This window comes from Schistocerca cancellata, unplaced genomic scaffold (genome assembly GCF_023864275.1).
Source record: "Schistocerca cancellata isolate TAMUIC-IGC-003103 unplaced genomic scaffold, iqSchCanc2.1 HiC_scaffold_322, whole genome shotgun sequence".
NCBI lineage: Eukaryota > Metazoa > Arthropoda > Insecta > Orthoptera > Acrididae > Schistocerca > Schistocerca cancellata.
Genome location: NW_026046340.1, coordinates 16,821 through 38,316, shown reverse-complemented (window position 1 = coordinate 38,316; position 21,496 = coordinate 16,821). Strand labels below are relative to the sequence as shown.

Here is a 21,496-nt window from a genome sequence, read left to right as displayed (position 1 = left end):
CACCAGGAAGCTGTGAACTAGCTGAGCATCGGTGGTTCAGTGGTAGAATGCTCGCCTGCCACGCGGGCGGCCCGGGTTCGATTCCCGGCCGATGCATCATTTTGCTTTTCCCGCGGTGCCGTGTGACTTGCGCGCTTGAGATGCACGATCCACAAGAATGTATAGCGGGATTCCCTTGAGAAGAAACGAGAACGCAGCACGCGCGGTTCCCCACTCGGACGCTCGCGTCATGTTCTACGGACTGGCGTCGGCCTGGCCTCACAAGTTGCTGTGTCCAGGTGCCTCCGAGGCATTGAACTTGAACGACGGGGAGTGCTGCCTATGGTTGCAAAAGCTGCAGCAACACCGCAATCAACTGGGCCGGCAATGCACGTGTAGCAACAGAACGCGTTAACCACGAAGTAGTGTATCTCTGCGTCTAACATTGGGTACGCTGCTTACCCAGATTCCAGGACCAGCGGTCTCCCCCCGTCCCCCTGCCTCGGTAGCGCAGTAGGCAGCGCGTAAGTCTCATAATTTTAAGGTCGTGAGTTCGATTCTCACCCGGGGCATTTAATTTTCTGTGAGTCACGGTGGTGCTGTCGCTAGTGCTCGAACTTATTTCTTGTTTGTTATCCACAACGTTTCAACGCTTCAGCGAGAAAATGTTTACTTCCTGTTATTGATACTTACAGCTTTCCTTTTCCTCTTCTCCCAGTAGAGCAAGAAGCCAAATGCATTGCTCTGAGACTTTTGAGGTGCGCGCCTTGCCAGTCAGTATGCGCAAAGACGCTCGCAAAGAGAGAAGGGTGCCGACGCGGGACTCGGCACGAAATGTGCGAGAGACCATCCGATCCGTCCAACGAACGCCGAACTCTGGTGTGGTCTAGTGGCTAGGATACCTGGCTTTCACCCAGGAGGCCCGGGTTCGATTCCCGGTACCGGAACGGAATTTTTTCCACACGAATCGTCTCAAGTTTCAGCTGTGCGTGCTGCCGTTTCCCGTCCTGTTCGCAATTCAGCTACTGTTTCATGACCGCCAGCAGAACATGGACGAGCGGAGCAGGCACACAGTGACCCTAGAAGTGGCGTGTGGCTTCATGCCACGTGTTTCCAGCGTAGGGCTGAGCAACCGTCCGCGTCGAGGCCCGTTAGCTCAGTTGGTTAGAGCGTCGTGCTAATAACGCGAAGGTCGTGGGTTCGATCCCCCCACGGGCCAGTACGCTTTTACTACTACGAAAAGGCAGCGCCGATTTCAGCTGGCGAGTGTGATGGCCAAAAGATCATCGCCCTGCGTGGACGTTGACAGAGGATCCGAACCCGACTTGTCGGCAAGCGCTACAGCATTCGCTCGGCAATGGCCACAATATGTTGAATACGCTGGTTCTGATACGGCAAAGAGAAAACCAAAGAAAATGTCCGATTGCCGACGTGTAACAACTTTGGCCCCTGTCAGTGCTTGGGCGGGTGACCGCATGGGAACGCAGGGTACTGTTGGCAATTTTGCTTCCTATTTGTCTTTCTCCTTTCTTTTCGCAGCTGCAGCCCGATTCAGTCAGGGAGACGCCACCGTGTAATGAAGCGGCGTGCTGTGTGTCCACCGCCTCGCCTCTCCTTGCCTCTCTCAGTCGTTTCTCGTGCTTGTCGTGTTGATATAGGCCGACTGGAGAGCGTCAGCTCTCGCGTCAGCTGAGCAAAGTCGAGACAAGTCGAGACTCAAGGGGAATCGACGCACACGCTATAGGGTGGCCTGCAGCGAGTAAGATGGGGAAAGAAACATTAATTTAAGGACGCGTGGCAAAAGTACTTATACGCAAAAGTAAAATCCTGCTGCGGTGGCCGGGAATCGAACCCGGATCAACTGCTTGGAAGGCAACTATGCTGACCATTACACCACCACCGCACAGTTGCCTTCCGCGCCTCGCGAGCCGCGCTGTGTCTGCTTCCCGCCTGTCAGCGGCGCCTGAAGGTGGTCGTAGCTGTAGGCGCGTTACGGGGTAGGCGAGCTCATCCAGGCAGCGTCTCTACGCACATTTCGCGTCCTTTGGCAAGAGTCGTCGCGTGCGTGCGCCGCAAGAGTACTTAGACGATCATTTTTAAGCAGTGCAGTGCAGGATTCAGCGTCTGTAGCATTCTCTCGAGAGGATGCGACGGCGCTGGACGGCAGTCCCACTTTCCCCTCAGACGTCTGCAGCGGAAAGCACCAGGAAGCTGTGAACTAGCTGAGCATCGGTGGTTCAGTGGTAGAATGCTCGCCTGCCACGCGGGCGGCCCGGGTTCGATTCCCGGCCGATGCATCATTTTGCTTTTCCCGCGGTGCCGTGTGACTTGCGCGCTTGAGATGCACGATCCACAAGAATGTATAGCGGGATTCCCTTGAGAAGAAACGAGAACGCAGCACGCGCGGTTCCCCACTCGGACGCTCGCGTCATGTTCTACGGACTGGCGTCGGCCTGGCCTCACAAGTTGCTGTGTCCAGGTGCCTCCGAGGCATTGAACTTGAACGACGGGGAGTGCTGCCTATGGTTGCAAAAGCTGCAGCAACACCGCAATCAACTGGGCCGGCAATGCACGTGTAGCAACAGAACGCGTTAACCACGAAGTAGTGTATCTCTGCGTCTAACATTGGGTACGCTGCTTACCCAGATTCCAGGACCAGCGGTCTCCCCCCGTCCCCCTGCCTCGGTAGCGCAGTAGGCAGCGCGTAAGTCTCATAATTTTAAGGTCGTGAGTTCGATTCTCACCCGGGGCATTTAATTTTCTGTGAGTCACGGTGGTGCTGTCGCTAGTGCTCGAACTTATTTCTTGTTTGTTATCCACAACGTTTCAACGCTTCAGCGAGAAAATGTTTACTTCCTGTTATTGATACTTACAGCTTTCCTTTTCCTCTTCTCCCAGTAGAGCAAGAAGCCAAATGCATTGCTCTGAGACTTTTGAGGTGCGCGCCTTGCCAGTCAGTATGCGCAAAGACGCTCGCAAAGAGAGAAGGGTGCCGACGCGGGACTCGGCACGAAATGTGCGAGAGACCATCCGATCCGTCCAACGAACGCCGAACTCCGGTGTGGTCTAGTGGCTAGGATACCTGGCTTTCACCCAGGAGGCCCGGGTTCGATTCCCGGTACCGGAACGGAATTTTTTCCACACGAATCGTCTCAAGTTTCAGCTGTGCGTGCTGCCGTTTCCCGTCCTGTTCGCAATTCAGCTACTGTTTCATGACCGCCAGCAGAACATGGACGAGCGGAGCAGGCACACAGTGACCCTAGAAGTGGCGTGTGGCTTCATGCCACGTGTTTCCAGCGTAGGGCTGAGCAACCGTCCGCGTCGAGGCCCGTTAGCTCAGTTGGTTAGAGCGTCGTGCTAATAACGCGAAGGTCGTGGGTTCGATCCCCCCACGGGCCAGTACGCTTTTACTACTACGAAAAGGCAGCGCCGATTTCAGCTGGCGAGTGTGATGGCCAAAAGATCATCGCCCTGCGTGGACGTTGACAGAGGATCCGAACCCGACTTGTCGGCAAGCGCTACAGCATTCGCTCGGCAATGGCCACAATATGTTGAATACGCTGGTTCTGATACGGCAAAGAGAAAACGAAAGAAAATGTCCGATTGCCGACGTGTAACAACTTTGGCCCCTGTCAGTGCTTGGGCGGGTGACCGCATGGGAACGCAGGGTACTGTTGGCAATTTTGCTTCCTATTTGTCTTTCTCCTTTCTTTTCGCAGCTGCAGCCCGATTCAGTCAGGGAGACGCCACCGTGTAATGAAGCGGCGTGCTGTGTGTCCACCGCCTCGCCTCTCCTTGCCTCTCTCAGTCGTTTCTCGTGCTTGTCGTGTTGATATAGGCCGACTGGAGAGCGTCAGCTCTCGCGTCAGCTGAGCAAAGTCGAGACAAGTCGAGACTCAAGGGGAATCGACGCACACGCTATAGGGTGGCCTGCAGCGAGTAAGATGGGGAAAGAAACATTAATTTAAGGACGCGTGGCAAAAGTACTTATACGCAAAAGTAAAAGCCTGCTGCGGTGGCCGGGAATCGAACCCGGATCAACTGCTTGGAAGGCAACTATGCTGACCATTACACCACCACCGCACAGTTGCCTTCCGCGCCTCGCGAGCCGCGCTGTGTCTGCTTCCCGCCTGTCAGCGGCGCCTGAAGGTGGTCGTAGCTGTAGGCGCGTTACGGGGTAGGCGAGCTCATCCAGGCAGCGTCTCTACGCACATTTCGCGTCCTTTGGCAAGAGTCGTCGCGTGCGTGCGCCGCAAGAGTACTTAGACGATCATTTTTAAGCAGTGCAGTGCAGGATTCAGCGTCTGTAGCATTCTCTCGAGAGGATGCGACGGCGCTGGACGGCAGTCCCACTTTCCCCTCAGACGTCTGCAGCGGAAAGCACCAGGAAGCTGTGAACTAGCTGAGCATCGGTGGTTCAGTGGTAGAATGCTCGCCTGCCACGCGGGCGGCCCGGGTTCGATTCCCGGCCGATGCATCATTTTGCTTTTCCCGCGGTGCCGTGTGACTTGCGCGCTTGAGATGCACGATCCACAAGAATGTATAGCGGGATTCCCTTGAGAAGAAACGAGAACGCAGCACGCGCGGTTCCCCACTCGGACGCTCGCGTCATGTTCTACGGACTGGCGTCGGCCTGGCCTCACAAGTTGCTGTGTCCAGGTGCCTCCGAGGCATTGAACTTGAACGACGGGGAGTGCTGCCTATGGTTGCAAAAGCTGCAGCAACACCGCAATCAACTGGGCCGGCAATGCACGTGTAGCAACAGAACGCGTTAACCACGAAGTAGTGTATCTCTGCGTCTAACATTGGGTACGCTGCTTACCCAGATTCCAGGACCAGCGGTCTCCCCCCGTCCCCCTGCCTCGGTAGCGCAGTAGGCAGCGCGTAAGTCTCATAATTTTAAGGTCGTGAGTTCGATTCTCACCCGGGGCATTTAATTTTCTGTGAGTCACGGTGGTGCTGTCGCTAGTGCTCGAACTTATTTCTTGTTTGTTATCCACAACGTTTCAACGCTTCAGCGAGAAAATGTTTACTTCCTGTTATTGATACTTACAGCTTTCCTTTTCCTCTTCTCCCAGTAGAGCAAGAAGCCAAATGCATTGCTCTGAGACTTTTGAGGTGCGCGCCTTGCCAGTCAGTATGCGCAAAGACGCTCGCAAAGAGAGAAGGGTGCCGACGCGGGACTCGGCACGAAATGTGCGAGAGACCATCCGATCCGTCCAACGAACGCCGAACTCCGGTGTGGTCTAGTGGCTAGGATACCTGGCTTTCACCCAGGAGGCCCGGGTTCGATTCCCGGTACCGGAACGGAATTTTTTCCACACGAATCGTCTCAAGTTTCAGCTGTGCGTGCTGCCGTTTCCCGTCCTGTTCGCAATTCAGCTACTGTTTCATGACCGCCAGCAGAACATGGACGAGCGGAGCAGGCACACAGTGACCCTAGAAGTGGCGTGTGGCTTCATGCCACGTGTTTCCAGCGTAGGGCTGAGCAACCGTCCGCGTCGAGGCCCGTTAGCTCAGTTGGTTAGAGCGTCGTGCTAATAACGCGAAGGTCGTGGGTTCGATCCCCCCACGGGCCAGTACGCTTTTACTACTACGAAAAGGCAGCGCCGATTTCAGCTGGCGAGTGTGATGGCCAAAAGATCATCGCCCTGCGTGGACGTTGACAGAGGATCCGAACCCGACTTGTCGGCAAGCGCTACAGCATTCGCTCGGCAATGGCCACAATATGTTGAATACGCTGGTTCTGATACGGCAAAGAGAAAACGAAAGAAAATGTCCGATTGCCGACGTGTAACAACTTTGGCCCCTGTCAGTGCTTGGGCGGGTGACCGCATGGGAACGCAGGGTACTGTTGGCAATTTTGCTTCCTATTTGTCTTTCTCCTTTCTTTTCGCAGCTGCAGCCCGATTCAGTCAGGGAGACGCCACCGTGTAATGAAGCGGCGTGCTGTGTGTCCACCGCCTCGCCTCTCCTTGCCTCTCTCAGTCGTTTCTCGTGCTTGTCGTGTTGATATAGGCCGACTGGAGAGCGTCAGCTCTCGCGTCAGCTGAGCAAAGTCGAGACAAGTCGAGACTCAAGGGGAATCGACGCACACGCTATAGGGTGGCCTGCAGCGAGTAAGATGGGGAAAGAAACATTAATTTAAGGACGCGTGGCAAAAGTACTTATACGCAAAAGTAAAAGCCTGCTGCGGTGGCCGGGAATCGAACCCGGATCAACTGCTTGGAAGGCAACTATGCTGACCATTACACCACCACCGCACAGTTGCCTTCCGCGCCTCGCGAGCCGCGCTGTGTCTGCTTCCCGCCTGTCAGCGGCGCCTGAAGGTGGTCGTAGCTGTAGGCGCGTTACGGGGTAGGCGAGCTCATCCAGGCAGCGTCTCTACGCACATTTCGCGTCCTTTGGCAAGAGTCGTCGCGTGCGTGCGCCGCAAGAGTACTTAGACGATCATTTTTAAGCAGTGCAGTGCAGGATTCAGCGTCTGTAGCATTCTCTCGAGAGGATGCGACGGCGCTGGACGGCAGTCCCACTTTCCCCTCAGACGTCTGCAGCGGAAAGCACCAGGAAGCTGTGAACTAGCTGAGCATCGGTGGTTCAGTGGTAGAATGCTCGCCTGCCACGCGGGCGGCCCGGGTTCGATTCCCGGCCGATGCATCATTTTGCTTTTCCCGCGGTGCCGTGTGACTTGCGCGCTTGAGATGCACGATCCACAAGAATGTATAGCGGGATTCCCTTGAGAAGAAACGAGAACGCAGCACGCGCGGTTCCCCACTCGGACGCTCGCGTCATGTTCTACGGACTGGCGTCGGCCTGGCCTCACAAGTTGCTGTGTCCAGGTGCCTCCGAGGCATTGAACTTGAACGACGGGGAGTGCTGCCTATGGTTGCAAAAGCTGCAGCAACACCGCAATCAACTGGGCCGGCAATGCACGTGTAGCAACAGAACGCGTTAACCACGAAGTAGTGTATCTCTGCGTCTAACATTGGGTACGCTGCTTACCCAGATTCCAGGACCAGCGGTCTCCCCCCGTCCCCCTGCCTCGGTAGCGCAGTAGGCAGCGCGTAAGTCTCATAATTTTAAGGTCGTGAGTTCGATTCTCACCCGGGGCATTTAATTTTCTGTGAGTCACGGTGGTGCTGTCGCTAGTGCTCGAACTTATTTCTTGTTTGTTATCCACAACGTTTCAACGCTTCAGCGAGAAAATGTTTACTTCCTGTTATTGATACTTACAGCTTTCCTTTTCCTCTTCTCCCAGTAGAGCAAGAAGCCAAATGCATTGCTCTGAGACTTTTGAGGTGCGCGCCTTGCCAGTCAGTATGCGCAAAGACGCTCGCAAAGAGAGAAGGGTGCCGACGCGGGACTCGGCACGAAATGTGCGAGAGACCATCCGATCCGTCCAACGAACGCCGAACTCCGGTGTGGTCTAGTGGCTAGGATACCTGGCTTTCACCCAGGAGGCCCGGGTTCGATTCCCGGTACCGGAACGGAATTTTTTCCACACGAATCGTCTCAAGTTTCAGCTGTGCGTGCTGCCGTTTCCCGTCCTGTTCGCAATTCAGCTACTGTTTCATGACCGCCAGCAGAACATGGACGAGCGGAGCAGGCACACAGTGACCCTAGAAGTGGCGTGTGGCTTCATGCCATGTGTTTCCAGCGTAGGGCTGAGCAACCGTCCGCGTCGAGGCCCGTTAGCTCAGTTGGTTAGAGCGTCGTGCTAATAACGCGAAGGTCGTGGGTTCGATCCCCCCACGGGCCAGTACGCTTTTACTACTACGAAAAGGCAGCGCCGATTTCAGCTGGCGAGTGTGATGGCCAAAAGATCATCGCCCTGCGTGGACGTTGACAGAGGATCCGAACCCGACTTGTCGGCAAGCGCTACAGCATTCGCTCGGCAATGGCCACAATATGTTGAATACGCTGGTTCTGATACGGCAAAGAGAAAACGAAAGAAAATGTCCGATTGCCGACGTGTAACAACTTTGGCCCCTGTCAGTGCTTGGGCGGGTGACCGCATGGGAACGCAGGGTACTGTTGGCAATTTTGCTTCCTATTTGTCTTTCTCCTTTCTTTTCGCAGCTGCAGCCCGATTCAGTCAGGGAGACGCCACCGTGTAATGAAGCGGCGTGCTGTGTGTCCACCGCCTCGCCTCTCCTTGCCTCTCTCAGTCGTTTCTCGTGCTTGTCGTGTTGATATAGGCCGACTGGAGAGCGTCAGCTCTCGCGTCAGCTGAGCAAAGTCGAGTAAGATGGGGAAAGAAACATTAATTTAAGGACGCGTGGCAAAAGTACTTATACGCAAAAGTAAAAGCCTGCTGCGGTGGCCGGGAATCGAACCCGGATCAACTGCTTGGAAGGCAACTATGCTGACCATTACACCACCACCGCACAGTTGCCTTCCGCGCCTCGCGAGCCGCGCTGTGTCTGCTTCCCGCCTGTCAGCGGCGCCTGAAGGTGGTCGTAGCTGTAGGCGCGTTACGGGGTAGGCGAGCTCATCCAGGCAGCGTCTCTACGCACATTTCGCGTCCTTTGGCAAGAGTCGTCGCGTGCGTGCGCCGCAAGAGTACTTAGACGATCATTTTTAAGCAGTGCAGTGCAGGATTCAGCGTCTGTAGCATTCTCTCGAGAGGATGCGACGGCGCTGGACGGCAGTCCCACTTTCCCCTCAGACGTCTGCAGCGGAAAGCACCAGGAAGCTGTGAACTAGCTGAGCATCGGTGGTTCAGTGGTAGAATGCTCGCCTGCCACGCGGGCGGCCCGGGTTCGATTCCCGGCCGATGCATCATTTTGCTTTTCCCGCGGTGCCGTGTGACTTGCGCGCTTGAGATGCACGATCCACAAGAATGTATAGCGGGATTCCCTTGAGAAGAAACGAGAACGCAGCACGCGCGGTTCCCCACTCGGACGCTCGCGTCATGTTCTACGGACTGGCGTCGGCCTGGCCTCACAAGTTGCTGTGTCCAGGTGCCTCCGAGGCATTGAACTTGAACGACGGGGAGTGCTGCCTATGGTTGCAAAAGCTGCAGCAACACCGCAATCAACTGGGCCGGCAATGCACGTGTAGCAACAGAACGCGTTAACCACGAAGTAGTGTATCTCTGCGTCTAACATTGGGTACGCTGCTTACCCAGATTCCAGGACCAGCGGTCTCCCCCCGTCCCCCTGCCTCGGTAGCGCAGTAGGCAGCGCGTAAGTCTCATAATTTTAAGGTCGTGAGTTCGATTCTCACCCGGGGCATTTAATTTTCTGTGAGTCACGGTGGTGCTGTCGCTAGTGCTCGAACTTATTTCTTGTTTGTTATCCACAACGTTTCAACGCTTCAGCGAGAAAATGTTTACTTCCTGTTATTGATACTTACAGCTTTCCTTTTCCTCTTCTCCCAGTAGAGCAAGAAGCCAAATGCATTGCTCTGAGACTTTTGAGGTGCGCGCCTTGCCAGTCAGTATGCGCAAAGACGCTCGCAAAGAGAGAAGGGTGCCGACGCGGGACTCGGCACGAAATGTGCGAGAGACCATCCGATCCGTCCAACGAACGCCGAACTCCGGTGTGGTCTAGTGGCTAGGATACCTGGCTTTCACCCAGGAGGCCCGGGTTCGATTCCCGGTACCGGAACGGAATTTTTTCCACACGAATCGTCTCAAGTTTCAGCTGTGCGTGCTGCCGTTTCCCGTCCTGTTCGCAATTCAGCTACTGTTTCATGACCGCCAGCAGAACATGGACGAGCGGAGCAGGCACACAGTGACCCTAGAAGTGGCGTGTGGCTTCATGCCATGTGTTTCCAGCGTAGGGCTGAGCAACCGTCCGCGTCGAGGCCCGTTAGCTCAGTTGGTTAGAGCGTCGTGCTAATAACGCGAAGGTCGTGGGTTCGATCCCCCCACGGGCCAGTACGCTTTTACTACTACGAAAAGGCAGCGCCGATTTCAGCTGGCGAGTGTGATGGCCAAAAGATCATCGCCCTGCGTGGACGTTGACAGAGGATCCGAACCCGACTTGTCGGCAAGCGCTACAGCATTCGCTCGGCAATGGCCACAATATGTTGAATACGCTGGTTCTGATACGGCAAAGAGAAAACGAAAGAAAATGTCCGATTGCCGACGTGTAACAACTTTGGCCCCTGTCAGTGCTTGGGCGGGTGACCGCATGGGAACGCAGGGTACTGTTGGCAATTTTGCTTCCTATTTGTCTTTCTCCTTTCTTTTCGCAGCTGCAGCCCGATTCAGTCAGGGAGACGCCACCGTGTAATGAAGCGGCGTGCTGTGTGTCCACCGCCTCGCCTCTCCTTGCCTCTCTCAGTCGTTTCTCGTGCTTGTCGTGTTGATATAGGCCGACTGGAGAGCGTCAGCTCTCGCGTCAGCTGAGCAAAGTCGAGTAAGATGGGGAAAGAAACATTAATTTAAGGACGCGTGGCAAAAGTACTTATACGCAAAAGTAAAAGCCTGCTGCGGTGGCCGGGAATCGAACCCGGATCAACTGCTTGGAAGGCAACTATGCTGACCATTACACCACCACCGCACAGTTGCCTTCCGCGCCTCGCGAGCCGCGCTGTGTCTGCTTCCCGCCTGTCAGCGGCGCCTGAAGGTGGTCGTAGCTGTAGGCGCGTTACGGGGTAGGCGAGCTCATCCAGGCAGCGTCTCTACGCACATTTCGCGTCCTTTGGCAAGAGTCGTCGCGTGCGTGCGCCGCAAGAGTACTTAGACGATCATTTTTAAGCAGTGCAGTGCAGGATTCAGCGTCTGTAGCATTCTCTCGAGAGGATGCGACGGCGCTGGACGGCAGTCCCACTTTCCCCTCAGACGTCTGCAGCGGAAAGCACCAGGAAGCTGTGAACTAGCTGAGCATCGGTGGTTCAGTGGTAGAATGCTCGCCTGCCACGCGGGCGGCCCGGGTTCGATTCCCGGCCGATGCATCATTTTGCTTTTCCCGCGGTGCCGTGTGACTTGCGCGCTTGAGATGCACGATCCACAAGAATGTATAGCGGGATTCCCTTGAGAAGAAACGAGAACGCAGCACGCGCGGTTCCCCACTCGGACGCTCGCGTCATGTTCTACGGACTGGCGTCGGCCTGGCCTCACAAGTTGCTGTGTCCAGGTGCCTCCGAGGCATTGAACTTGAACGACGGGGAGTGCTGCCTATGGTTGCAAAAGCTGCAGCAACACCGCAATCAACTGGGCCGGCAATGCACGTGTAGCAACAGAACGCGTTAACCACGAAGTAGTGTATCTCTGCGTCTAACATTGGGTACGCTGCTTACCCAGATTCCAGGACCAGCGGTCTCCCCCCGTCCCCCTGCCTCGGTAGCGCAGTAGGCAGCGCGTAAGTCTCATAATTTTAAGGTCGTGAGTTCGATTCTCACCCGGGGCATTTAATTTTCTGTGAGTCACGGTGGTGCTGTCGCTAGTGCTCGAACTTATTTCTTGTTTGTTATCCACAACGTTTCAACGCTTCAGCGAGAAAATGTTTACTTCCTGTTATTGATACTTACAGCTTTCCTTTTCCTCTTCTCCCAGTAGAGCAAGAAGCCAAATGCATTGCTCTGAGACTTTTGAGGTGCGCGCCTTGCCAGTCAGTATGCGCAAAGACGCTCGCAAAGAGAGAAGGGTGCCGACGCGGGACTCGGCACGAAATGTGCGAGAGACCATCCGATCCGTCCAACGAACGCCGAACTCCGGTGTGGTCTAGTGGCTAGGATACCTGGCTTTCACCCGGGAGGCCCGGGTTCGATTCCCGGTACCGGAACGGAATTTTTTCCACACGAATCGTCTCAAGTTTCAGCTGTGCGTGCTGCCGTTTCCCGTCCTGTTCGCAATTCAGCTACTGTTTCATGACCGCCAGCAGAACATGGACGAGCGGAGCAGGCACACAGTGACCCTAGAAGTGGCGTGTGGCTTCATGCCACGTGTTTCCAGCGTAGGGCTGAGCAACCGTCCGCGTCGAGGCCCGTTAGCTCAGTTGGTTAGAGCGTCGTGCTAATAACGCGAAGGTCGTGGGTTCGATCCCCCCACGGGCCAGTACGCTTTTACTACTACGAAAAGGCAGCGCCGATTTCAGCTGGCGAGTGTGATGGCCAAAAGATCATCGCCCTGCGTGGACGTTGACAGAGGATCCGAACCCGACTTGTCGGCAAGCGCTACAGCATTCGCTCGGCAATGGCCACAATATGTTGAATACGCTGGTTCTGATACGGCAAAGAGAAAACGAAAGAAAATGTCCGATTGCCGACGTGTAACAACTTTGGCCCCTGTCAGTGCTTGGGCGGGTGACCGCATGGGAACGCAGGGTACTGTTGGCAATTTTGCTTCCTATTTGTCTTTCTCCTTTCTTTTCGCAGCTGCAGCCCGATTCAGTCAGGGAGACGCCACCGTGTAATGAAGCGGCGTGCTGTGTGTCCACCGCCTCGCCTCTCCTTGCCTCTCTCAGTCGTTTCTCGTGCTTGTCGTGTTGATATAGGCCGACTGGAGAGCGTCAGCTCTCGCGTCAGCTGAGCAAAGTCGAGACAAGTCGAGACTCAAGGGGAATCGACGCACACGCTATAGGGTGGCCTGCAGCGAGTAAGATGGGGAAAGAAACATTAATTTAAGGACGCGTGGCAAAAGTACTTATACGCAAAAGTAAAAGCCTGCTGCGGTGGCCGGGAATCGAACCCGGATCAACTGCTTGGAAGGCAACTATGCTGACCATTACACCACCACCGCACAGTTGCCTTCCGCGCCTCGCGAGCCGCGCTGTGTCTGCTTCCCGCCTGTCAGCGGCGCCTGAAGGTGGTCGTAGCTGTAGGCGCGTTACGGGGTAGGCGAGCTCATCCAGGCAGCGTCTCTACGCACATTTCGCGTCCTTTGGCAAGAGTCGTCGCGTGCGTGCGCCGCAAGAGTACTTAGACGATCATTTTTAAGCAGTGCAGTGCAGGATTCAGCGTCTGTAGCATTCTCTCGAGAGGATGCGACGGCGCTGGACGGCAGTCCCACTTTCCCCTCAGACGTCTGCAGCGGAAAGCACCAGGAAGCTGTGAACTAGCTGAGCATCGGTGGTTCAGTGGTAGAATGCTCGCCTGCCACGCGGGCGGCCCGGGTTCGATTCCCGGCCGATGCATCATTTTGCTTTTCCCGCGGTGCCGTGTGACTTGCGCGCTTGAGATGCACGATCCACAAGAATGTATAGCGGGATTCCCTTGAGAAGAAACGAGAACGCAGCACGCGCGGTTCCCCACTCGGACGCTCGCGTCATGTTCTACGGACTGGCGTCGGCCTGGCCTCACAAGTTGCTGTGTCCAGGTGCCTCCGAGGCATTGAACTTGAACGACGGGGAGTGCTGCCTATGGTTGCAAAAGCTGCAGCAACACCGCAATCAACTGGGCCGGCAATGCACGTGTAGCAACAGAACGCGTTAACCACGAAGTAGTGTATCTCTGCGTCTAACATTGGGTACGCTGCTTACCCAGATTCCAGGACCAGCGGTCTCCCCCCGTCCCCCTGCCTCGGTAGCGCAGTAGGCAGCGCGTAAGTCTCATAATTTTAAGGTCGTGAGTTCGATTCTCACCCGGGGCATTTAATTTTCTGTGAGTCACGGTGGTGCTGTCGCTAGTGCTCGAACTTATTTCTTGTTTGTTATCCACAACGTTTCAACGCTTCAGCGAGAAAATGTTTACTTCCTGTTATTGATACTTACAGCTTTCCTTTTCCTCTTCTCCCAGTAGAGCAAGAAGCCAAATGCATTGCTCTGAGACTTTTGAGGTGCGCGCCTTGCCAGTCAGTATGCGCAAAGACGCTCGCAAAGAGAGAAGGGTGCCGACGCGGGACTCGGCACGAAATGTGCGAGAGACCATCCGATCCGTCCAACGAACGCCGAACTCCGGTGTGGTCTAGTGGCTAGGATACCTGGCTTTCACCCAGGAGGCCCGGGTTCGATTCCCGGTACCGGAACGGAATTTTTTCCACACGAATCGTCTCAAGTTTCAGCTGTGCGTGCTGCCGTTTCCCGTCCTGTTCGCAATTCAGCTACTGTTTCATGACCGCCAGCAGAACATGGACGAGCGGAGCAGGCACACAGTGACCCTAGAAGTGGCGTGTGGCTTCATGCCACGTGTTTCCAGCGTAGGGCTGAGCAACCGTCCGCGTCGAGGCCCGTTAGCTCAGTTGGTTAGAGCGTCGTGCTAATAACGCGAAGGTCGTGGGTTCGATCCCCCCACGGGCCAGTACGCTTTTACTACTACGAAAAGGCAGCGCCGATTTCAGCTGGCGAGTGTGATGGCCAAAAGATCATCGCCCTGCGTGGACGTTGACAGAGGATCCGAACCCGACTTGTCGGCAAGCGCTACAGCATTCGCTCGGCAATGGCCACAATATGTTGAATACGCTGGTTCTGATACGGCAAAGAGAAAACGAAAGAAAATGTCCGATTGCCGACGTGTAACAACTTTGGCCCCTGTCAGTGCTTGGGCGGGTGACCGCATGGGAACGCAGGGTACTGTTGGCAATTTTGCTTCCTATTTGTCTTTCTCCTTTCTTTTCGCAGCTGCAGCCCGATTCAGTCAGGGAGACGCCACCGTGTAATGAAGCGGCGTGCTGTGTGTCCACCGCCTCGCCTCTCCTTGCCTCTCTCAGTCGTTTCTCGTGCTTGTCGTGTTGATATAGGCCGACTGGAGAGCGTCAGCTCTCGCGTCAGCTGAGCAAAGTCGAGACAAGTCGAGACTCAAGGGGAATCGACGCACACGCTATAGGGTGGCCTGCAGCGAGTAAGATGGGGAAAGAAACATTAATTTAAGGACGCGTGGCAAAAGTACTTATACGCAAAAGTAAAAGCCTGCTGCGGTGGCCGGGAATCGAACCCGGATCAACTGCTTGGAAGGCAACTATGCTGACCATTACACCACCACCGCACAGTTGCCTTCCGCGCCTCGCGAGCCGCGCTGTGTCTGCTTCCCGCCTGTCAGCGGCGCCTGAAGGTGGTCGTAGCTGTAGGCGCGTTACGGGGTAGGCGAGCTCATCCAGGCAGCGTCTCTACGCACATTTCGCGTCCTTTGGCAAGAGTCGTCGCGTGCGTGCGCCGCAAGAGTACTTAGACGATCATTTTTAAGCAGTGCAGTGCAGGATTCAGCGTCTGTAGCATTCTCTCGAGAGGATGCGACGGCGCTGGACGGCAGTCCCACTTTCCCCTCAGACGTCTGCAGCGGAAAGCACCAGGAAGCTGTGAACTAGCTGAGCATCGGTGGTTCAGTGGTAGAATGCTCGCCTGCCACGCGGGCGGCCCGGGTTCGATTCCCGGCCGATGCATCATTTTGCTTTTCCCGCGGTGCCGTGTGACTTGCGCGCTTGAGATGCACGATCCACAAGAATGTATAGCGGGATTCCCTTGAGAAGAAACGAGAACGCAGCACGCGCGGTTCCCCACTCGGACGCTCGCGTCATGTTCTACGGACTGGCGTCGGCCTGGCCTCACAAGTTGCTGTGTCCAGGTGCCTCCGAGGCATTGAACTTGAACGACGGGGAGTGCTGCCTATGGTTGCAAAAGCTGCAGCAACACCGCAATCAACTGGGCCGGCAATGCACGTGTAGCAACAGAACGCGTTAACCACGAAGTAGTGTATCTCTGCGTCTAACATTGGGTACGCTGCTTACCCAGATTCCAGGACCAGCGGTCTCCCCCCGTCCCCCTGCCTCGGTAGCGCAGTAGGCAGCGCGTAAGTCTCATAATTTTAAGGTCGTGAGTTCGATTCTCACCCGGGGCATTTAATTTTCTGTGAGTCACGGTGGTGCTGTCGCTAGTGCTCGAACTTATTTCTTGTTTGTTATCCACAACGTTTCAACGCTTCAGCGAGAAAATGTTTACTTCCTGTTATTGATACTTACAGCTTTCCTTTTCCTCTTCTCCCAGTAGAGCAAGAAGCCAAATGCATTGCTCTGAGACTTTTGAGGTGCGCGCCTTGCCAGTCAGTATGCGCAAAGACGCTCGCAAAGAGAGAAGGGTGCCGACGCGGGACTCGGCACGAAATGTGCGAGAGACCATCCGATCCGTCCAACGAACGCCGAACTCCGGTGTGGTCTAGTGGCTAGGATACCTGGCTTTCACCCGGGAGGCCCGGGTTCGATTCCCGGTACCGGAACGGAATTTTTTCCACACGAATCGTCTCAAGTTTCAGCTGTGCGTGCTGCCGTTTCCCGTCCTGTTCGCAATTCAGCTACTGTTTCATGACCGCCAGCAGAACATGGACGAGCGGAGCAGGCACACAGTGACCCTAGAAGTGGCGTGTGGCTTCATGCCACGTGTTTCCAGCGTAGGGCTGAGCAACCGTCCGCGTCGAGGCCCGTTAGCTCAGTTGGTTAGAGCGTCGTGCTAATAACGCGAAGGTCGTGGGTTCGATCCCCCCACGGGCCAGTACGCTTTTACTACTACGAAAAGGCAGCGCCGATTTCAGCTGGCGAGTGTGATGGCCAAAAGATCATCGCCCTGCGTGGACGTTGACAGAGGATCCGAACCCGACTTGTCGGCAAGCGCTACAGCATTCGCTCGGCAATGGCCACAATATGTTGAATACGCTGGTTCTGATACGGCAAAGAGAAAACGAAAGAAAATGTCCGATTGCCGACGTGTAACAACTTTGGCCCCTGTCAGTGCTTGGGCGGGTGACCGCATGGGAACGCAGGGTACTGTTGGCAATTTTGCTTCCTATTTGTCTTTCTCCTTTCTTTTCGCAGCTGCAGCCCGATTCAGTCAGGGAGACGCCACCGTGTAATGAAGCGGCGTGCTGTGTGTCCACCGCCTCGCCTCTCCTTGCCTCTCTCAGTCGTTTCTCGTGCTTGTCGTGTTGATATAGGCCGACTGGAGAGCGTCAGCTCTCGCGTCAGCTGAGCAAAGTCGAGACAAGTCGAGACTCAAGGGGAATCGACGCACACGCTATAGGGTGGCCTGCAGCGAGTAAGATGGGGAAAGAAACATTAATTTAAGGACGCGTGGCAAAAGTACTTATACGCAAAAGTAAAAGCCTGCTGCGGTGGCCGGGAATCGAACCCGGATCAACTGCTTGGAAGGCAACTATGCTGACCATTACACCACCACCGCACAGTTGCCTTCCGCGCCTCGCGAGCCGCGCTGTGTCTGCTTCCCGCCTGTCAGCGGCGCCTGAAGGTGGTCGTAGCTGTAGGCGCGTTACGGGGTAGGCGAGCTCATCCAGGCAGCGTCTCTACGCACATTTCGCGTCCTTTGGCAAGAGTCGTCGCGTGCGTGCGCCGCAAGAGTACTTAGACGATCATTTTTAAGCAGTGCAGTGCAGGATTCAGCGTCTGTAGCATTCTCTCGAGAGGATGCGACGGCGCTGGACGGCAGTCCCACTTTCCCCTCAGACGTCTGCAGCGGAAAGCACCAGGAAGCTGTGAACTAGCTGAGCATCGGTGGTTCAGTGGTAGAATGCTCGCCTGCCACGCGGGCGGCCCGGGTTCGATTCCCGGCCGATGCATCATTTTGCTTTTCCCGCGGTGCCGTGTGACTTGCGCGCTTGAGATGCACGATCCACAAGAATGTATAGCGGGATTCCCTTGAGAAGAAACGAGAACGCAGCACGCGCGGTTCCCCACTCGGACGCTCGCGTCATGTTCTACGGACTGGCGTCGGCCTGGCCTCACAAGTTGCTGTGTCCAGGTGCCTCCGAGGCATTGAACTTGAACGACGGGGAGTGCTGCCTATGGTTGCAAAAGCTGCAGCAACACCGCAATCAACTGGGCCGGCAATGCACGTGTAGCAACAGAACGCGTTAACCACGAAGTAGTGTATCTCTGCGTCTAACATTGGGTACGCTGCTTACCCAGATTCCAGGACCAGCGGTCTCCCCCCGTCCCCCTGCCTCGGTAGCGCAGTAGGCAGCGCGTAAGTCTCATAATTTTAAGGTCGTGAGTTCGATTCTCACCCGGGGCATTTAATTTTCTGTGAGTCACGGTGGTGCTGTCGCTAGTGCTCGAACTTATTTCTTGTTTGTTATCCACAACGTTTCAACGCTTCAGCGAGAAAATGTTTACTTCCTGTTATTGATACTTACAGCTTTCCTTTTCCTCTTCTCCCAGTAGAGCAAGAAGCCAAATGCATTGCTCTGAGACTTTTGAGGTGCGCGCCTTGCCAGTCAGTATGCGCAAAGACGCTCGCAAAGAGAGAAGGGTGCCGACGCGGGACTCGGCACGAAATGTGCGAGAGACCATCCGATCCGTCCAACGAACGCCGAACTCCGGTGTGGTCTAGTGGCTAGGATACCTGGCTTTCACCCAGGAGGCCCGGGTTCGATTCCCGGTACCGGAACGGAATTTTTTCCACACGAATCGTCTCAAGTTTCAGCTGTGCGTGCTGCCGTTTCCCGTCCTGTTCGCAATTCAGCTACTGTTTCATGACCGCCAGCAGAACATGGACGAGCGGAGCAGGCACACAGTGACCCTAGAAGTGGCGTGTGGCTTCATGCCACGTGTTTCCAGCGTAGGGCTGAGCAACCGTCCGCGTCGAGGCCCGTTAGCTCAGTTGGTTAGAGCGTCGTGCTAATAACGCGAAGGTCGTGGGTTCGATCCCCCCACGGGCCAGTACGCTTTTACTACTACGAAAAGGCAGCGCCGATTTCAGCTGGCGAGTGTGATGGCCAAAAGATCATCGCCCTGCGTGGACGTTGACAGAGGATCCGAACCCGACTTGTCGGCAAGCGCTACAGCATTCGCTCGGCAATGGCCACAATATGTTGAATACGCTGGTTCTGATACGGCAAAGAGAAAACGAAAGAAAATGTCCGATTGCCGACGTGTAACAACTTTGGCCCCTGTCAGTGCTTGGGCGGGTGACCGCATGGGAACGCAGGGTACTGTTGGCAATTTTGCTTCCTATTTGTCTTTCTCCTTTCTTTTCGCAGCTGCAGCCCGATTCAGTCAGGGAGACGCCACCGTGTAATGAAGCGGCGTGCTGTGTGTCCACCGCCTCGCCTCTCCTTGCCTCTCTCAGTCGTTTCTCGTGCTTGTCGTGTTGATATAGGCCGACTGGAGAGCGTCAGCTCTCGCGTCAGCTGAGCAAAGTCGAGACAAGTCGAGACTCAAGGGGAATCGACGCACACGCTATAGGGTGGCCTGCAGCGAGTAAGATGGGGAAAGAAACATTAATTTAAGGACGCGTGGCAAAAGTACTTATACGCAAAAGTAAAAGCCTGCTGCGGTGGCCGGGAATCGAACCCGGATCAACTGCTTGGAAGGCAACTATGCTGACCATTACACCACCACCGCACAGTTGCCTTCCGCGCCTCGCGAGCCGCGCTGTGTCTGCTTCCCGCCTGTCAGCGGCGCCTGAAGGTGGTCGTAGCTGTAGGCGCGTTACGGGGTAGGCGAGCTCATCCAGGCAGCGTCTCTACGCACATTTCGCGTCCTTTGGCAAGAGTCGTCGCGTGCGTGCGCCGCAAGAGTACTTAGACGATCATTTTTAAGCAGTGCAGTGCAGGATTCAGCGTCTGTAGCATTCTCTCGAGAGGATGCGACGGCGCTGGACGGCAGTCCCACTTTCCCCTCAGACGTCTGCAGCGGAAAGCACCAGGAAGCTGTGAACTAGCTGAGCATCGGTGGTTCAGTGGTAGAATGCTCGCCTGCCACGCGGGCGGCCCGGGTTCGATTCCCGGCCGATGCATCATTTTGCTTTTCCCGCGGTGCCGTGTGACTTGCGCGCTTGAGATGCACGATCCACAAGAATGTATAGCGGGATTCCCTTGAGAAGAAACGAGAACGCAGCACGCGCGGTTCCCCACTCGGACGCTCGCGTCATGTTCTACGGACTGGCGTCGGCCTGGCCTCACAAGTTGCTGTGTCCAGGTGCCTCCGAGGCATTGAACTTGAACGACGGGGAGTGCTGCCTATGGTTGCAAAAGCTGCAGCAACACCGCAATCAACTGGGCCGGCAATGCACGTGTAGCAACAGAACGCGTTAACCACGAAGTAGTGTATCTCTGCGTCTAACATTGGGTACGCTGCTTACCCAGATTCCAGGACCAGCGGTCTCCCCCCGTCCCCCTGCCTCGGTAGCGCAGTAGGCAGCGCGTAAGTCTCATAATTTTAAGGTCGTGAGTTCGATTCTCACCCGGGGCATTTAATTTTCTGTGAGTCACGGTGGTGCTGTCGCTAGTGCTCGAACTTATTTCTTGTTTGTTATCCACAACGTTTCAACGCTTCAGCGAGAAAATGTTTACTTCCTGTTATTGATACTTACAGCTTTCCTTTTCCTCTTCTCCCAGTAGAGCAAGAAGCCAAATGCATTGCTCTGAGACTTTTGAGGTGCGCGCCTTGCCAGTCAGTATGCGCAAAGACGCTCGCAAAGAGAGAAGGGTGCCGACGCGGGACTCGGCACGAAATGTGCGAGAGACCATCCGATCCGTCCAACGAACGCCGAACTCCGGTGTGGTCTAGTGGCTAGGATACCTGGCTTTCACCCGGGAGGCCCGGGTTCGATTCCCGGTACCGGAACGGAATTTTTTCCACACGAATCGTCTCAAGTTTCAGCTGTGCGTGCTGCCGTTTCCCGTCCTGTTCGCAATTCAGCTACTGTTTCATGACCGCCAGCAGAACATGGACGAGCGGAGCAGGCACACAGTGACCCTAGAAGTGGCGTGTGGCTTCATGCCACGTGTTTCCAGCGTAGGGCTGAGCAACCGTCCGCGTCGAGGCCCGTTAGCTCAGTTGGTTAGAGCGTCGTGCTAATAACGCGAAGGTCGTGGGTTCGATCCCCCCACGGGCCAGTACGCTTTTACTACTACGAAAAGGCAGCGCCGATTTCAGCTGGCGAGTGTGATGGCCAAAAGATCATCGCCCTGCGTGGACGTTGACAGAGGATCCGAACCCGACTTGTCGGCAAGCGCTACAGCATTCGCTCGGCAATGGCCACAATATGTTGAATACGCTGGTTCTGATACGGCAAAGAGAAAACGAAAGAAAATGTCCGATTGCCGACGTGTAACAACTTTGGCCCCTGTCAGTGCTTGGGCGGGTGACCGCATGGGAACGCAGGGTACTGTTGGCAATTTTGCTTCCTATTTGTCTTTCTCCTTTCTTTTCGCAGCTGCAGCCCGATTCAGTCAGGGAGACGCCACCGTGTAATGAAGCGGCGTGCTGTGTGTCCACCGCCTCGCCTCTCCTTGCCTCTCTCAGTCGTTTCTCGTGCTTGTCGTGTTGATATAGGCCGACTGGAGAGCGTCAGCTCTCGCGTCAGCTGAGCAAAGTCGAGACAAGTCGAGACTCAAGGGGAATCGACGCACACGCTATAGGGTGGCCTGCAGCGAGTAAGATGGGGAAAGAAACATTAATTTAAGGACGCGTGGCAAAAGTACTTATACGCAAAAGTAAAAGCCTGCTGCGGTGGCCGGGAATCGAACCCGGATCAACTGCTTGGAAGGCAACTATGCTGACCATTACACCACCACCGCACAGTTGCCTTCCGCGCCTCGCGAGCCGCGCTGTGTCTGCTTCCCGCCTGTCAGCGGCGCCTGAAGGTGGTCGTAGCTGTAGGCGCGTTACGGGGTAGGCGAGCTC

General features: G+C 55.6%; 50 non-coding genes across 50 annotated transcripts; 40 read left to right on the top strand and 10 right to left on the bottom strand.

Moving 5' to 3' along the window:
* Positions 1–25: 25 nt before the first annotated feature.
* Trnag-gcc (transfer RNA glycine (anticodon GCC)) lies at positions 26–96 on the top strand. Its single transcript has one exon. It is a non-coding gene; the product is annotated as a tRNA-Gly (tRNA).
* A 382-nt stretch (positions 97–478) lies between these two features.
* Positions 479–551, top strand: Trnam-cau (transfer RNA methionine (anticodon CAU)). Its single transcript has one exon. It is a non-coding gene; the product is annotated as a tRNA-Met (tRNA).
* Positions 552–854: 303 nt separating this feature from the next.
* On the top strand, positions 855–926 carry Trnae-uuc (transfer RNA glutamic acid (anticodon UUC)). Its single transcript has one exon. It is a non-coding gene; the product is annotated as a tRNA-Glu (tRNA).
* Positions 927–1,124: 198 nt separating this feature from the next.
* Trnai-aau (transfer RNA isoleucine (anticodon AAU)) lies at positions 1,125–1,198 on the top strand. Its single transcript has one exon. It is a non-coding gene; the product is annotated as a tRNA-Ile (tRNA).
* A 612-nt stretch (positions 1,199–1,810) lies between these two features.
* Positions 1,811–1,882, bottom strand: Trnag-ucc (transfer RNA glycine (anticodon UCC)). The gene has a single exon. It is a non-coding gene; the product is annotated as a tRNA-Gly (tRNA).
* A 323-nt stretch (positions 1,883–2,205) lies between these two features.
* Trnag-gcc (transfer RNA glycine (anticodon GCC)) lies at positions 2,206–2,276 on the top strand. Its single transcript has one exon. It is a non-coding gene; the product is annotated as a tRNA-Gly (tRNA).
* A 382-nt stretch (positions 2,277–2,658) lies between these two features.
* Positions 2,659–2,731, top strand: Trnam-cau (transfer RNA methionine (anticodon CAU)). Its single transcript has one exon. It is a non-coding gene; the product is annotated as a tRNA-Met (tRNA).
* Positions 2,732–3,034: 303 nt separating this feature from the next.
* Trnae-uuc (transfer RNA glutamic acid (anticodon UUC)) lies at positions 3,035–3,106 on the top strand. Its single transcript has one exon. It is a non-coding gene; the product is annotated as a tRNA-Glu (tRNA).
* Positions 3,107–3,304: 198 nt separating this feature from the next.
* Positions 3,305–3,378, top strand: Trnai-aau (transfer RNA isoleucine (anticodon AAU)). Its single transcript has one exon. It is a non-coding gene; the product is annotated as a tRNA-Ile (tRNA).
* A 612-nt stretch (positions 3,379–3,990) lies between these two features.
* Trnag-ucc (transfer RNA glycine (anticodon UCC)) lies at positions 3,991–4,062 on the bottom strand. The gene has a single exon. It is a non-coding gene; the product is annotated as a tRNA-Gly (tRNA).
* Positions 4,063–4,385: 323 nt separating this feature from the next.
* Trnag-gcc (transfer RNA glycine (anticodon GCC)) lies at positions 4,386–4,456 on the top strand. The gene has a single exon. It is a non-coding gene; the product is annotated as a tRNA-Gly (tRNA).
* A 382-nt stretch (positions 4,457–4,838) lies between these two features.
* Positions 4,839–4,911, top strand: Trnam-cau (transfer RNA methionine (anticodon CAU)). Its single transcript has one exon. It is a non-coding gene; the product is annotated as a tRNA-Met (tRNA).
* A 303-nt stretch (positions 4,912–5,214) lies between these two features.
* On the top strand, positions 5,215–5,286 carry Trnae-uuc (transfer RNA glutamic acid (anticodon UUC)). Its single transcript has one exon. It is a non-coding gene; the product is annotated as a tRNA-Glu (tRNA).
* A 198-nt stretch (positions 5,287–5,484) lies between these two features.
* Positions 5,485–5,558, top strand: Trnai-aau (transfer RNA isoleucine (anticodon AAU)). The gene has a single exon. It is a non-coding gene; the product is annotated as a tRNA-Ile (tRNA).
* Positions 5,559–6,170: 612 nt separating this feature from the next.
* Positions 6,171–6,242, bottom strand: Trnag-ucc (transfer RNA glycine (anticodon UCC)). The gene has a single exon. It is a non-coding gene; the product is annotated as a tRNA-Gly (tRNA).
* A 323-nt stretch (positions 6,243–6,565) lies between these two features.
* Positions 6,566–6,636, top strand: Trnag-gcc (transfer RNA glycine (anticodon GCC)). The gene has a single exon. It is a non-coding gene; the product is annotated as a tRNA-Gly (tRNA).
* Positions 6,637–7,018: 382 nt separating this feature from the next.
* Positions 7,019–7,091, top strand: Trnam-cau (transfer RNA methionine (anticodon CAU)). The gene has a single exon. It is a non-coding gene; the product is annotated as a tRNA-Met (tRNA).
* A 303-nt stretch (positions 7,092–7,394) lies between these two features.
* Trnae-uuc (transfer RNA glutamic acid (anticodon UUC)) lies at positions 7,395–7,466 on the top strand. The gene has a single exon. It is a non-coding gene; the product is annotated as a tRNA-Glu (tRNA).
* Positions 7,467–7,664: 198 nt separating this feature from the next.
* On the top strand, positions 7,665–7,738 carry Trnai-aau (transfer RNA isoleucine (anticodon AAU)). Its single transcript has one exon. It is a non-coding gene; the product is annotated as a tRNA-Ile (tRNA).
* Positions 7,739–8,294: 556 nt separating this feature from the next.
* Positions 8,295–8,366, bottom strand: Trnag-ucc (transfer RNA glycine (anticodon UCC)). The gene has a single exon. It is a non-coding gene; the product is annotated as a tRNA-Gly (tRNA).
* A 323-nt stretch (positions 8,367–8,689) lies between these two features.
* On the top strand, positions 8,690–8,760 carry Trnag-gcc (transfer RNA glycine (anticodon GCC)). Its single transcript has one exon. It is a non-coding gene; the product is annotated as a tRNA-Gly (tRNA).
* Positions 8,761–9,142: 382 nt separating this feature from the next.
* Trnam-cau (transfer RNA methionine (anticodon CAU)) lies at positions 9,143–9,215 on the top strand. Its single transcript has one exon. It is a non-coding gene; the product is annotated as a tRNA-Met (tRNA).
* A 303-nt stretch (positions 9,216–9,518) lies between these two features.
* Trnae-uuc (transfer RNA glutamic acid (anticodon UUC)) lies at positions 9,519–9,590 on the top strand. Its single transcript has one exon. It is a non-coding gene; the product is annotated as a tRNA-Glu (tRNA).
* A 198-nt stretch (positions 9,591–9,788) lies between these two features.
* Trnai-aau (transfer RNA isoleucine (anticodon AAU)) lies at positions 9,789–9,862 on the top strand. The gene has a single exon. It is a non-coding gene; the product is annotated as a tRNA-Ile (tRNA).
* A 556-nt stretch (positions 9,863–10,418) lies between these two features.
* On the bottom strand, positions 10,419–10,490 carry Trnag-ucc (transfer RNA glycine (anticodon UCC)). Its single transcript has one exon. It is a non-coding gene; the product is annotated as a tRNA-Gly (tRNA).
* Positions 10,491–10,813: 323 nt separating this feature from the next.
* Positions 10,814–10,884, top strand: Trnag-gcc (transfer RNA glycine (anticodon GCC)). The gene has a single exon. It is a non-coding gene; the product is annotated as a tRNA-Gly (tRNA).
* Positions 10,885–11,266: 382 nt separating this feature from the next.
* On the top strand, positions 11,267–11,339 carry Trnam-cau (transfer RNA methionine (anticodon CAU)). The gene has a single exon. It is a non-coding gene; the product is annotated as a tRNA-Met (tRNA).
* Positions 11,340–11,642: 303 nt separating this feature from the next.
* Trnae-uuc (transfer RNA glutamic acid (anticodon UUC)) lies at positions 11,643–11,714 on the top strand. The gene has a single exon. It is a non-coding gene; the product is annotated as a tRNA-Glu (tRNA).
* Positions 11,715–11,912: 198 nt separating this feature from the next.
* Positions 11,913–11,986, top strand: Trnai-aau (transfer RNA isoleucine (anticodon AAU)). Its single transcript has one exon. It is a non-coding gene; the product is annotated as a tRNA-Ile (tRNA).
* Positions 11,987–12,598: 612 nt separating this feature from the next.
* Trnag-ucc (transfer RNA glycine (anticodon UCC)) lies at positions 12,599–12,670 on the bottom strand. The gene has a single exon. It is a non-coding gene; the product is annotated as a tRNA-Gly (tRNA).
* Positions 12,671–12,993: 323 nt separating this feature from the next.
* Positions 12,994–13,064, top strand: Trnag-gcc (transfer RNA glycine (anticodon GCC)). The gene has a single exon. It is a non-coding gene; the product is annotated as a tRNA-Gly (tRNA).
* A 382-nt stretch (positions 13,065–13,446) lies between these two features.
* Trnam-cau (transfer RNA methionine (anticodon CAU)) lies at positions 13,447–13,519 on the top strand. The gene has a single exon. It is a non-coding gene; the product is annotated as a tRNA-Met (tRNA).
* A 303-nt stretch (positions 13,520–13,822) lies between these two features.
* Trnae-uuc (transfer RNA glutamic acid (anticodon UUC)) lies at positions 13,823–13,894 on the top strand. Its single transcript has one exon. It is a non-coding gene; the product is annotated as a tRNA-Glu (tRNA).
* A 198-nt stretch (positions 13,895–14,092) lies between these two features.
* Trnai-aau (transfer RNA isoleucine (anticodon AAU)) lies at positions 14,093–14,166 on the top strand. Its single transcript has one exon. It is a non-coding gene; the product is annotated as a tRNA-Ile (tRNA).
* Positions 14,167–14,778: 612 nt separating this feature from the next.
* Positions 14,779–14,850, bottom strand: Trnag-ucc (transfer RNA glycine (anticodon UCC)). Its single transcript has one exon. It is a non-coding gene; the product is annotated as a tRNA-Gly (tRNA).
* Positions 14,851–15,173: 323 nt separating this feature from the next.
* On the top strand, positions 15,174–15,244 carry Trnag-gcc (transfer RNA glycine (anticodon GCC)). The gene has a single exon. It is a non-coding gene; the product is annotated as a tRNA-Gly (tRNA).
* Positions 15,245–15,626: 382 nt separating this feature from the next.
* Positions 15,627–15,699, top strand: Trnam-cau (transfer RNA methionine (anticodon CAU)). Its single transcript has one exon. It is a non-coding gene; the product is annotated as a tRNA-Met (tRNA).
* A 303-nt stretch (positions 15,700–16,002) lies between these two features.
* On the top strand, positions 16,003–16,074 carry Trnae-uuc (transfer RNA glutamic acid (anticodon UUC)). Its single transcript has one exon. It is a non-coding gene; the product is annotated as a tRNA-Glu (tRNA).
* A 198-nt stretch (positions 16,075–16,272) lies between these two features.
* On the top strand, positions 16,273–16,346 carry Trnai-aau (transfer RNA isoleucine (anticodon AAU)). Its single transcript has one exon. It is a non-coding gene; the product is annotated as a tRNA-Ile (tRNA).
* Positions 16,347–16,958: 612 nt separating this feature from the next.
* Trnag-ucc (transfer RNA glycine (anticodon UCC)) lies at positions 16,959–17,030 on the bottom strand. The gene has a single exon. It is a non-coding gene; the product is annotated as a tRNA-Gly (tRNA).
* Positions 17,031–17,353: 323 nt separating this feature from the next.
* On the top strand, positions 17,354–17,424 carry Trnag-gcc (transfer RNA glycine (anticodon GCC)). Its single transcript has one exon. It is a non-coding gene; the product is annotated as a tRNA-Gly (tRNA).
* A 382-nt stretch (positions 17,425–17,806) lies between these two features.
* Positions 17,807–17,879, top strand: Trnam-cau (transfer RNA methionine (anticodon CAU)). Its single transcript has one exon. It is a non-coding gene; the product is annotated as a tRNA-Met (tRNA).
* A 303-nt stretch (positions 17,880–18,182) lies between these two features.
* On the top strand, positions 18,183–18,254 carry Trnae-uuc (transfer RNA glutamic acid (anticodon UUC)). Its single transcript has one exon. It is a non-coding gene; the product is annotated as a tRNA-Glu (tRNA).
* Positions 18,255–18,452: 198 nt separating this feature from the next.
* On the top strand, positions 18,453–18,526 carry Trnai-aau (transfer RNA isoleucine (anticodon AAU)). The gene has a single exon. It is a non-coding gene; the product is annotated as a tRNA-Ile (tRNA).
* A 612-nt stretch (positions 18,527–19,138) lies between these two features.
* On the bottom strand, positions 19,139–19,210 carry Trnag-ucc (transfer RNA glycine (anticodon UCC)). Its single transcript has one exon. It is a non-coding gene; the product is annotated as a tRNA-Gly (tRNA).
* A 323-nt stretch (positions 19,211–19,533) lies between these two features.
* On the top strand, positions 19,534–19,604 carry Trnag-gcc (transfer RNA glycine (anticodon GCC)). Its single transcript has one exon. It is a non-coding gene; the product is annotated as a tRNA-Gly (tRNA).
* Positions 19,605–19,986: 382 nt separating this feature from the next.
* Positions 19,987–20,059, top strand: Trnam-cau (transfer RNA methionine (anticodon CAU)). The gene has a single exon. It is a non-coding gene; the product is annotated as a tRNA-Met (tRNA).
* Positions 20,060–20,362: 303 nt separating this feature from the next.
* Positions 20,363–20,434, top strand: Trnae-uuc (transfer RNA glutamic acid (anticodon UUC)). Its single transcript has one exon. It is a non-coding gene; the product is annotated as a tRNA-Glu (tRNA).
* Positions 20,435–20,632: 198 nt separating this feature from the next.
* On the top strand, positions 20,633–20,706 carry Trnai-aau (transfer RNA isoleucine (anticodon AAU)). The gene has a single exon. It is a non-coding gene; the product is annotated as a tRNA-Ile (tRNA).
* A 612-nt stretch (positions 20,707–21,318) lies between these two features.
* On the bottom strand, positions 21,319–21,390 carry Trnag-ucc (transfer RNA glycine (anticodon UCC)). The gene has a single exon. It is a non-coding gene; the product is annotated as a tRNA-Gly (tRNA).
* Between the last annotated feature and the right edge of the window lie 106 nt (positions 21,391–21,496).